Here is an 11,454-nt window from a genome sequence, read left to right on the forward strand (position 1 = left end):
GTCCAGCAAACTCGAGGAATCGGGGCCGTTCGGAGTGTTCCGTGAAAGCTCGGATTCCACCGGTCGCACTGGCAGACATACTGGCAGCACCAGAATTTCCCGGTATTCGTGGAAGTTAAATGGTGTATACGTACGTACGTGAAAGAGAGAAAAAAAAAAGAAGTATGTTTAACGCGCGCACAGCCGATCATTGCGAATTATCCGTCATAATGCAAGATCCGCGTCCTGAAGTTCGAACCATATGCGATTTATCGTTTACTAAAAGCGATTCGCGTCTCGATCTAGTTCTTTCGAATTTCCCGCTCAATTTCGTATCCGCTAATTAGATAGAGGATCCTCGATTTTTCGCGTTCGTATTTTTTAAGAAAGAGAACGAATGAAGATGACGATTTCTTTCATAAAGTTCTCGTTTGATAGGAAAACCCCTGGGGACGAGGGAATCACGGATTGGGGGTTTTAAGACCGTTTCGCATGGAACTGGTTCTAACGGAGTTTTATGCGGCTCGCAGTGGACCAGTTTTGCGGCCGTCAATGAAGTGCACTGTACACGAGTCGCGAGCGCACTCGAGGCGGCGAAGAGGGGCGGCTGGTGCTGCTGCTGCTGCACGCAGTGCACATAGTCCAGTGTCCAGTGCCGAGAGAACCAGTCATTGGCCGATCGGCCAATCGCGTCACGGACCAAAAGAAGACGACCGCCGGTCGCTCGTTTCGAATGGTTCGCCATGAGTCGATTCGTGCGACGATCTATCTTCTCTCCTCTCTCGCTCTCGTCACTCTTCCTCGTCTTTCCTTATCACGTATGCACCACACACATACACATATACGCACATACGATTCTCCGTTCTCTCTGTCTCCACTCTCCCCCTCCCCTTCTATCATCCCCTCCTTCTTTTTCTTCTTTTTCTCCGCTCTTGTATCTCGCTCTTTCTTTCATCCGCGTTTCTCTCCTCGTCCGCCTAACTTGCTTCTTTGTCTTTCTTCCTTGCTCGTACGTTGCGTGGCCGCTCTTCTCTTTTCATTGGTCTCTCCTCATTGCAAAGTGCCGTAATATTCTCCTGCCGGAGTTATTTTCGTCGCGCTCACCCAACCAGCTCTCCCGAGGCGGCATTGCACGGGTTACACTCTGCGCATTGTCTCGAGGCCCCTGCTGGAGTAACTGGATTTCCAGGCTAGCAAGGCGATCGCTGCCGATACCGCCGATCTTCCCACTTTGCTTTTGTCTCTCCCCTTCTGCTTCTTCTTCCCTAAGCTCAACCTCCACCTTCACGGCGAGTTTTTCTACCCAAGCAAAGAGAAGCGTTCGACGGTACACGTTTGGACGTTTGCCAAACTTATCGAATAATCACTACGATTAATCTCGAATCCTATCACGTTTCGTTTCATTTCAACGATGGAAATTCGTTTTGTTTCAACGACCTTTTAATTTTAATAAATCCGATTCAATGCGTGTAAACGCATTATCGTAAGCATTTGCATTAATTTAGGATTCGCGATAAATTGTGAATTAAGAAAAAGAATAGGATTTTCATTGTTATGGCCATTTCAGGAAATCATCTTGGCTCGATCAACGAAAAGAGACGCTCAAGGGGTCGAAGCGGTCGAGAGCGGCTCGGTAAACCACAGTGCAGCTTTTAGACTCGTTAAATACATCTGCAGATCGTTAATCGGGGCCTGAATGAAAGGAACATCATGATCAGCCGAGACAACCGTGCTCGTAATCTCTCGTGTACACACTACGGATCCGTACACCGTCCTCGGTAGTGTGTGCTGACCACGCGCGCACGTGTGAGTGCCACTCGTTACTTAATGCTTACTTATGTCGGCGCATTACTCGTTAGTCATTACTCAACCACCCTTATGCCGTACAACACACAGCAGCGCTTTTGATATTCTTCGGATCACGCGAGCCGCTGAACCAAAAATTAAAGACACCGCGCGTCGTTGTAACATCGAAAAGTAACCGTGCTCGCGGAATCGAGAATATTTATTAAATCTCAGCCTATGAATTTTTATCGTTACGCTTCCAACAATATCGCGGCATTCCATCGGCTGTTTTGCATGACGACTTAATTAGAGAGAACGGTATCAATGGAATTTTCACTCGTAGAAAATCATCGAACGAGCAATTATCGAATTTTTCTCGTATTTTTACCTTTTTTATTTTGATACGACATTCTAAATACAAATCTTACATCAAGGACTTTTATTTTAAATTGGATATACATAGACTTGCGAAAGTATTCGAACATTCGTAGATATCTTTTACGAATAAATATTATTTTGAAATTTCACTAACACTTTGCGATAAATATTTTGTAATTCCTATACGTTTCTTTAGATTGGTTTCAAGCTTGACCAATGTAACCTTGGTTTATTAAAAATTTCAAAACGTTTTACATAACATGTATAATATTTATATAAATATAAAATCTGTCTATGATAAAATGTTCAAATATTTTCGTCAGCTTGTGTATTATTTCGTGTAATGCTTTGGAAGGCTAGCGTCGAATTACATTATGGATTTCATTCGTGTTTTACATACCTGCGTTACACACAGTGTAAACAAAACGTGCGAACATTAAGTGACTTTAGTATTGCATAACCAGCCATGACTTCGACTTTGATAACGATAAAATTCCATTTTCATAAAGCTTTCGGTTTTGCCATCGATAAACTCTTCAAATGAGATACAGTGAATAATTAAGTTATACATAGAACGAGATAAGTAGCAACCGATTACGTGAAACTTGGGAAGAACATCGAATCCCTCTTATCCAGTCGAATCGGCCAAGGGTTAAAAGTCAGAGAAAAAGCGCTGGTATCACGTAGGAACTCGCTACTCCGAAAGATTCGTAAAAACTGTGCAATCATGACTGCTTAGCTCATTCTACGTTTTATTAATTTCTCCCGAACGGACTGGCACAGGTCAATCGCGTAATTTCAGTGCTCGCGCGAAGCATATAGCGCTAATTACGGCCATTAAGCACGGCGAATACTTAGCTTAACTGATTAATTAGAAAGCACGTTTTTTTCCACGCTCGAATCGTAGCCGTGTGCACTCGTACGCGCGCTCGACTCGCATACAATAAGATTTCAGTTCAACTAGAAACACGGAATCGATTCTTCTTTGTATTCTATATGAGATAGAATTATCAATGTCAATCTGTCAGGTTAATCAACGTCTCATCGTGGTGATTTCGTTTCTTTCTTTTTGAATTACGAGCGATTATGAGCCAGTTGGAAGTTAAACTAATCAACTTCAATTTTTAGAAATTTTCAATTCTGCTGTCACGTTAGATATGATTAGTCGTTATATATATTTGGAATTATGTATAATTCTTGCTAGAAGCTAATCATAGAATTATAGATAAGTTTTATCCCATTTATAAATAACTCTTATAAATAACGAGATGTTCTTATGAATATCTTGTATTTTCTGTATACAATTTCAGATTTGTTTCAAACTTTATCAATACAACCGCGATAACCGAGTCTCATTACAATTTCTTAATTTAAACTTAAATTTAAATTGAAATTAAGAAATATATAACACTCGTCATATATTCGTACAAAGTTTCTGTAAGTGTTTGAATATTTTCATGAACTAGTTATGCCCGTGAATACAGAGAATAGCAGAATGGAACGGATATCTCCGGTGGATACAAATGCGGTGCGATGATATTAAACTGCTCGCATTAATTGCCATTAGATATATCGGACATCATACATCTGCATCGCGCCACTATCTCGTCTATCGAGATATAAAGGGAGACCAGAAGCTAACGAGAAAGAGAGAGAGAGAGAGAGAGAGAGAAGGCACGGGTCTGAAGCGTAGCGGTTTCTCTCAAGATTTATTGCCTGTGCTCGCAATTTACGCGCGTGTATCCTGAACTGAAATTATGCAAAACAGTCGCGGCCTGACAAGTGGCATTTTTATCGGAAGACCCATTATAAAATATCGAGTAGGCACGCGGAGCGCACACCAGAGAGCGCAGCGTAACGCACGCAGCGACGAGTTGTTGCTCGCGCTGTTACGCGCCACATGTTGTTTCACGTTTTCGCGTGAACCGTGTCGTTACTTCGTTCACGATGAACTCGTGCGAGTAAAGTTAAACGAGATTGGTGAGCTACTTGAATAGAGTTGTAGATAGGATTTTTACAGGTGTCTCGCCGGTTTTAATCCTCCTTCGTTAAGCGCAACTGTTTTTCTTCTGGACTCATTCCCAGTCTCCAGTCTCCAGCTACACGTGTCCTATTTTCCTTTCTTCCTTCTCACTTTAAAGCTCTTCTCTTATTCAATTTGCTTCGCAACATGACCATACGTACACTCATGTACGGATATTGTTATGCAAAAAGTAAAAAGTAATTCGGCGGTAAAAGCGATTTTGCATTAAATGAAATGTAAATGCACGGAACATTAATCAAGCGTAACGACGTTAGAGAACCGAGCGCGGAAAATACTGAACATTTTCAAGGCCCGGTTTCTTTTCGCATAACCGAGTAATTTTATTAAAAAGAAAATTAAAAAGAAGTAAGATTTGTTCGATGTGGAAACGCGTGTAGCAATAAGTGGAGGTTGAGCTAGCAGGGCCACCTGTTTGAAAGGTCTAACAATGTTGCAGTTTAACAGTGGTAAAGCGGTCAACAAAGAGGTTAAGCATCGACATTCGAAATAATTAAGTTCATTAAACGTCTCTGCTGGTACGGTCGTTCCACCGAGTCGCTTTTGAACGGCGTACGATGAAAAGCTATTGTTTGGTTGCCGACAACGGCGAGCATCTCTCCTGGACAATATTTATCGTGGCAACCTTTGCTCCGTAGCTTCCAAGCGAATTTTATTTTCTCGAATTACCAGCGTCCACGAAGCTGATCGAACGGGAGAAAACACGACACCGAGATTCTCTCGTTTTCGTATTCGTATCGTGAATTTATTTATTTGCTAAAATCGTTTTTTATCCACGCCTAGTAGAACACACGATCTGACGAGGAAATACACGCGAATTTACCGACGCAGAAAAGTCGGTAATCGACCTACATATTTTTCGATTCCATATTTCACGGTCCCATTACGGGAACGAGATCGCGTCGATATACATTGTACGTAAGTTGAAGATTTATTGGGGCACAAATTACGTTTCGAGACGCTCGCGATATCGTTTAGGATCGTGTAACATGCACTGTTTACATTTTCATTAACTCCTATAAAATTGTCGTCTAAAACCATGCGCAAATAACGATAACCAACCGAATGAAATTTTTTGACGTCCGAAAGTACCGACTATGACTCAGCTCGGTCGTAGCGACGCCACGTGTGAATTCGAAAAAATATTAATCTTCCTCGAATCCTCTTCGACGAACGAGAAACAGTCAACAAACCGATGACACCTGCGTTACATACTAAATCAGAACTGATTCAAGAGTAGAAATATATATGATACAACGTGCACTAAGAAACGAGCGGGTTGAAACGCGGAAAGCCTCGATGGAAATTTTCCTCTACGTTCTCTCTTATCTGCTCGTTAAGTAAACTGTTAACGGTTAGAATACGGTGGACCCTGGGACGCGAAACATCAGACGTTGTCGCTCTAATATATTTCTCAAGTTCCGTGGCGGCGTTGCAGCCGCAACTTCGTTTCGTTTGCTCTTATACGTCAGAGATTCGTGTATCAGAGCCAAACGACGAAAATACGTTGTTTCGATACGCTGATTACGAGAGAGAAAGAAAGAGAGAGAGAGAGAGGGAGAGGGGGAGAGGGAGAGTAAATACTACATCCAACCCTTACAATACGAGCACGCGTATACATATATATGTATTCTAAAATGTTTTTTTGCTGAAACTTTTTACCGCTATGCGATTAATCGGTATTCCTAAACGTACATATATGTGGTAAACATACACGTATTTGTACATGACAGAACGAAAATACTAGTAGTCAGACTGTACAACGTAGTCACGAATCGTTTGCAAGCTCATTTCCTGAATGAACGTTTGACGTAGAAGAGACGCGTCAACACGATGTATACACGTTCCGGAAATACATGGCGGGCCCGGGAGCACAAAGAGATTTTAGATTTTCATCACAAGGCGCGTGTCAACAATCCATAAGAATTCGTTGCCGCGTTATACACGTCGTCGCAGCAACCGCAATGTACTTCACCCGCGTCAGACCCTCGCACGCGCTATCACTTCCTCTATGTAGTATTATTCATGAGTATATAATACGTATATAATGCTCATGAATATGAGATTTGACACGCGCCCTTCTTATTGTTAAGTATTCGACCTTTTCGCTAAAGTAAAGACTACTAAAAAATGAATTTATTATTATACACACACACACACACACACACACACACACACACATGTGTGTACATATCATAATATAATCATCGTTGAACCATCGATATTGTCGTTAAACCATCGTGCTGCTACGGGCGCGCGTATAGATCGAGTGACACTCGAGAATTTTTGTCAAAGGAATTTCCTTTGAGCAGCTGGCGCTCATCCAATCGTTTACTCTAGCGAATGCATGCTAGAAACCGTCTTATTCGCTCGTGTGTACCGCGTTTCGCACCACTATTCCCGCCGGTTCTCTCTCGTGATCACGAGAGAGAGAAAGCAACGTGTGTGCCGAACGAGAAGGAGAGGAGATAAGAGCGAGAAACGAAGAAAGTAAGGAAAGAAAAGGATAAGAGAAAGAAGCTGCGAGTGGGGAGTCTTCACACGGGGCACACACGGTTCTCTGTTACCTGCGACTCGTGGCCGTGTCCAGCATGGTAATCCAATCCTGCGGATGGGGGGCTACCTCGTCATCCCTGCGGGTCTTTCGATGACCGATCGCGAAAAGTCGAGGAACTTCACTTAACAGTTATTTCCGTCCTTCGCAAGGCACTACTCGTTGGAAAATAAAATCACTCCACTCGCACGATTGGCCGCGCGGCTCGTCTACGTACGAGAGAACGCGGAAGGACGCCTTTACTGGCGCGAAGACGATGCACTTCTATCCGCCAAGTTTTTCTTTTTCGTCTCTTTTCTTTGCCCTTTTTCCACGGAACGTGGTGTAAATACGTGCACTGCCCGCGGCAAACGAAACGTCGAACACCACACGCTATATTGGTATACGCGCGATCCGCAATCCACAACGAAATCACGGATTCGTTTTACTAAGACGAAACGCGCCACCGAGATAGCCAATCGTCATACTCTTATAAACAACCGTATGCAAGCAGAAGCCGCAATATACTGAACGAACACATGATTGCAAAGGGGTCTAGTGTCGCCGTACGGCGTGCAGGTGGCAGCATCGGAGCGGCGCTCCGATCGAGATCGGCCGTACGCCAAATCTTCGAAAAATTCGCCAACAATTTTCGCTTTTCTAATAAAAATTACCGCGAAATCGACGCGAATGTGCGTGAACGAGTGTGATACGTGTCTTGGAATTTTATAACCTTCGAACAAAAGTCAATGGTACTCGCTCGAGCCACCGATGTCAAACAACTATCAAGGCCGAGCATGATCCGACTGAACGCGAATTAATGTAAGTGCGTGTTTACTATAGCCGATAATTTGTACGTATTTGGAAATCACAACGGCCTACTAAATATTGATATCGTTTTCATCGAATTCGTGGAATTCGAATGTGTTTACGTTATTGGATCTTGATTATGTTATCGGAACACTTTTTAGGCTAATTAAAGCACGCTGGTTATGGCGGGAGAAAATATTGCCCTTAAAATAGATGTCTCTAATCCTATCGAAAGTGGACTTTTTTTGTGCATGTAGAAGGCGCTGTAACCGTCTTAAAATTGTTCGTTTCCATTAATCGAATGTAATGCTTAAAGTTCGAATTATCATTTGTTTTATGATATCATAATTTTTTATTAGCGAAAATTGAAATTTCCTCAAAATTTCCATATCAAATTATTACAACTATGTTTCAATAAAGTTATATATACATGATTCGTAAACAAGATACGTATTTTATAACTCTAGCGTCCGCAAAAATCGAGCGCCGAGTTTCATCAACGATATCTAGTTAGCAAATAAAATGCCACACCGGGTCAAATGAATTATATCACAGGCGAGTTTAGGTGACGACACGAGGTACAGAGGAGTAGATATTTCGTCATTAGTTTACAATGAGCTAAGGATATTTTTAGAAAGCCAAAAGTTTGCCGTTATCGTGACCACGCGGTTATCACATTCGTCTTGCTATTCTGCACTTTTATGTATTTATGTGTCTTTCTTTCCTTCCAGTCGTAAAATGCTTTCGAATGAAATAAAACTGATAAATCAAAGATCGCACAAGGAGGGGACTATAATTTACGCACAGTTTTACGACTCGCACAGTTCTTAACCATCTCGAAAATATAATTTCTTTGTACGAACAAACGTTACGTTTCGAATTAGCATTTCTTTGCTTATGACTATCAGTTTTTTTTTTTTTTTTTTTTTTTTAATAAAATAGCCGTATAAAATTTCGAGGCTCGTAGCGCGCAACAGGTTGCGAGAAATAACGCATCGAACATGTAGTTTACACTCTAATTGTTTGCAAATCCGTAGTCGGCTGGAAGTAATCTTGTTTATAAGACGAAGTTAAGAGGCCTAGTGGTATTTACTTATTTCCTCCGACACTTTGGTTTCTGGTTACGTACTGTAACCGCGATTGATAGTGAAAGCTGCGCGTTTTATCAGCACGGAATGCATACCTACCATATTTTCTCGCTACTGTAATCGTTCTACCATACGAATTTCCTTTCTTTTCTCTCTTTTCCTTTTTTCTACCAGACGAGGAATGTCAACGTTTTTCAAACAGTTAATTGACTGGTCGCAAGTTAATTGCCATAATTTTCTAGTACTTATTATAATGTATCAGTATGCAAAATTTCCAACGAGCACAAGTGCATACCGTGAACATTGCTGACTTACGATTGTTCGTACATTAACGTAGGATGTAATAGCGTAGCGCACGAATGCCTTTATTACGCGCGTACACTGTTAATGCACGTGCTCTGCTGTGTGCGCGTAAATATAAACGATAATGCAACGCGTTACGTTGCAGAGAAAGTAGCGTCCGATAAACGAGATATCAAAACATAAAAGTTTCGATAGATAGCTTCTTGTCTCCAATTTAACTAGATTTTCTATCTTTTCCTTTTCCCACTAAAATTTATACCAATTGAAAATTCTCTCGTACGGTTCTCCTGTGTTTATCTAATTTATGGTAATAAATGTTTGTCTGTACGACTTAGTTTGTATTCGAAGTCGGACTATAGCGGTCAAAGTAAAAGATTCTTGCGCGAAAGATGGTCATGCCTCCTTCTTGAAGCAACAGACCGTCCCCCTATCTCGTTCAATTAATTTCTCGGCCGAGTTCGTTTGTACCTCTCTTCCTCCCGCTATCTTCCTATAAATTTTCCAATGTTGCAGCGTCACTTTCTGCACTCGCGATAAAATTCTTTCCGCCCTGTGCCGCGAGGTAACACGATTTTGGATTTCACCGTTCGGGCCGATCGTTTATGGTCGGCCAGTGGAATTCTTCTTCGAACGAGTGTTTGACCGATGCGCCTTGTTTTCGCGACGTTCTCAGCCGGAGATCGCACTATTCGAAAAGCAGAAATCTCAATTGAATACAGACCTGTGTACTTGTGTACACAACCACAGTTAGCAACAGTGACGTAGACGACGACGCACAGAAGCGGCGATTGGCTGGTAAAACAGTTGCTATCTTATCTTTTTCCCCGTGAGTGTCAACACTCGCCGCTCGGCGCATACAATCTAGCGTGCACAGAGAGCCTGTAACTTTTGCGGCCTCCGTCGCCAGCAGCAACATTTTTTTCTCCCACGTTGTCTCAAGCTTATTTCCTGACATTTCATCGCTCTTGTACTTTTAAGTCTCGTTCGAACTGTTGAAGTTACTCGAGTTCAAGTTGACTAAGTTCAAACAACCTGATTTCAGAAGGATTCTTTTCATGGAAAGTAAAAAGGATGCTGTTATGGTCGTTATGAATGTATGTAAAATGTTTATACTAATTATATATACATATATATATGTTCAAATACATCATTTACGAACATCTGAATGTGTTTAACTCAAAAATCCATCCGAGCACTCACTCTGTTCGGGTTTTTATCGAAAATAGTTAGCTGATCGATGATGTGTACGAGTCAGTAAGGGAACACGGCTTCCTAGTTACAAGTACATTATCAAGGTAGGAATCTGTCCACTATTTGCGCCGCGTTTCATTTCGTGGATTGGTCTCCGTTGTTCCGTTAAACGCGATTCTCATTTGGGATTAATTCAATGACAATTAAAAAGCAAATTGACGAAATATCGTACGGTTTACACAATTATACATGTTGTCGTGTTTCGATTAAAACATTGAACAATTTGTTACCGGGAGATGGGAGTATACTTTGAAGTATATTATAAAAGATCGGATATGATTTCTTTTCCCTGTTGTTGAAACGTGAGTTTGTTTTGATCTCGTTGTACCAGTTTCGTTGACTTGTCGGATAATTTCGCGATCATAGGGAAGAGATTTATCGCGGAAAAGGCACGCGAGGCATTCGAGCTGGCTTGGTCGGCGAGCCGCGAATCGTGCCGATGGAAATCAGGTTAAATGACAACGAGCGTAGCGTCACGATCGAACGTGTCGAATCGCGACGAGTTTATTTTCAGCTCGGTCTAAGCTTGCGCATATCTTATGTAAAGTAACCGCGTGTGCGTGGACAACAGGTCGTTTGAGCCACAGGTGCGGTACCTTGTAGAAAGATGCAATACGCTATACCGATTGTGAGTAACCCGTTGACAGGAGAATTTCCAACAAGAAAATGCGATAGATCTCATTTAATAAAATAGTCTGTCCATCTTTAGCTATAACAAAATTTTACTTAGTGCAAAGTTGTGAAAAGACACGACAACGACGATGGGAAAAGTGCCAATCTATAGAAACAAAAGAACGTGGTACAGCAAGGATTCGTATAATGAGAGTTCATTGATTTTCCTCATTAGTTATTTTCGCTCGCTGAATTGTGTAATAAATAACGTCGCATAAGAGAAGAGTCGTAACAGGAGATTCGATTAACGAATATTAATCGGACAATACTTAAAAATTTTGCTCGAGTAAACGAAATTCCTACGAACGAAGTTGTTATTTCCCTTCTGACTTCTTCCTTTCGCACCGAAATAGAATTTTATTTTATCGCGAATCTCTTCTCTCGTTCTGTCTCGTTCCTAATCGCGTGTGTCAGTACGCGCAACAACGATGATCTAATTGCTGGTAATCGAGCCGCTCCTTTTCATTCGAGAACGACAACGATGAACCGCGTAGATTAGCATTCTCCTATCAAAATTTTTTACTTCTCTCAATGTATTGTTCTACGGCGGATGAAGATAATTCCGTGTCTATAAATAGGAACACAGGCTGGCTAATAAAAGTACGCTCTACGGA

The 11,454-nt window shown here is 41.7% G+C and overlaps 1 protein-coding gene and 1 long non-coding RNA gene across 4 annotated transcripts in view; one reads left to right on the plus strand and one right to left on the minus strand.

Moving 5' to 3' along the window:
* Positions 1-11,454, minus strand: part of LOC139985353 (receptor-type guanylate cyclase Gyc76C) — a 76,801-nt gene that overhangs the window by 62,603 nt on the left and 2,744 nt on the right. For 2 of the 3 annotated variants that reach the window (XM_071999738.1, XM_071999736.1), the window contains exon 1: positions 6,751-7,221. The exons of the other annotated variant lie outside the window; for it this stretch is intronic. The gene's annotated coding sequence lies outside the window, so the exon portion shown is untranslated. Of the gene's footprint in view, positions 1-6,750; positions 7,222-11,454 lie in introns of those variants that run through there. 3 annotated transcript variants of the gene reach the window in all.
* Positions 7,402-11,454, plus strand: part of LOC139985361 (uncharacterized) — a 126,085-nt gene continuing 122,032 nt past the window's right edge. The window contains exon 1 of the long non-coding RNA XR_011799402.1: positions 7,402-7,538. This is a non-coding gene — a long non-coding RNA (uncharacterized lncRNA). The remainder of the gene's footprint in view (positions 7,539-11,454) is intronic.

Source organism: Bombus fervidus, chromosome 3 (assembly GCF_041682495.2).
Source record: "Bombus fervidus isolate BK054 chromosome 3, iyBomFerv1, whole genome shotgun sequence".
Classification (NCBI taxonomy): Eukaryota; Metazoa; Arthropoda; class Insecta; order Hymenoptera; family Apidae; genus Bombus; species Bombus fervidus.